We start from the raw sequence: 933 nt of genomic DNA on the forward strand, positions 1-933 counted from the left end.
AAGATAGAGACATAAAACCAGTGTCATTCAGTAGAAGGGGACAGTGGACATTTTTCAGAACCTCTCTTTTTACCCCAAGTGGCTAATTAGGGAATTGCATGTTCATAATTAACCTTCTTTTATAATAGCTTGTTACATAAGGGAGACAGAGACATGAAACCAGTGTCAATCAATAGAGGGAGATAGTGGACATTTTTCACAACCTTTCTTTTTACTTCAAGTGGCTGATTTAGGGAATTGCATGTCCAAAATGAACATTCTTTTTGTAATAGCGTTTTCCATCGGGTAGCTAGAGACATAAAAACAGTGTTATTACGTAGGGGAGGAGAGTGCGCAACTTTCACAACCTTTCATTTGTCCCCTACTGGTGGAAAAGGTAATTGCACGACCAAAATTAACATTCTTTTTGTAATAGCGTTTTCCATCGTGTAGATGGAGACATAAAAACAGTGTTATTACATAGGGGAGGAGAGTGTGCAACTTTCACAACCTTTCATTTCACCACTACTGGTGGATAATGGAATAGCATGTCCAGAATTACCAATCTTTTTGTAATAGGACATGCCATATGTTTTGCAAATATATTTTGATTAATATCATCATTTTAAATGTCAATAAAAAGTTGACACCATCTCAGGTGTGCAGTTTCCATACTGTAGTCTGAATAATGTTCTAAAATGTATAAAATCTACATAATGGAATCTATATCAGCACAACTTAAATTACAAACTAAGATATATACATATTATGAGGTGCCAAACAGGAAATAATTATATCAAAATCTGAAAATATAGTTATAAGCCTGAATATATAAATGTAAATTGTGAATACGTATAGTAAAAAGTCTATTGATACGCCTTAAAATAAAGATATAGTTATATTGAGATGTAGACAATATATATCCATATTTGCATTTATACAGTATATTCAGGA

Source organism: Sinocyclocheilus anshuiensis, unplaced genomic scaffold (genome assembly GCF_001515605.1).
Source record: "Sinocyclocheilus anshuiensis isolate Anshui unplaced genomic scaffold, SAMN03320099.WGS_v1.1 scaffold3553, whole genome shotgun sequence".
NCBI classification, from domain to species: Eukaryota; Metazoa; Chordata; class Actinopteri; order Cypriniformes; family Cyprinidae; genus Sinocyclocheilus; species Sinocyclocheilus anshuiensis.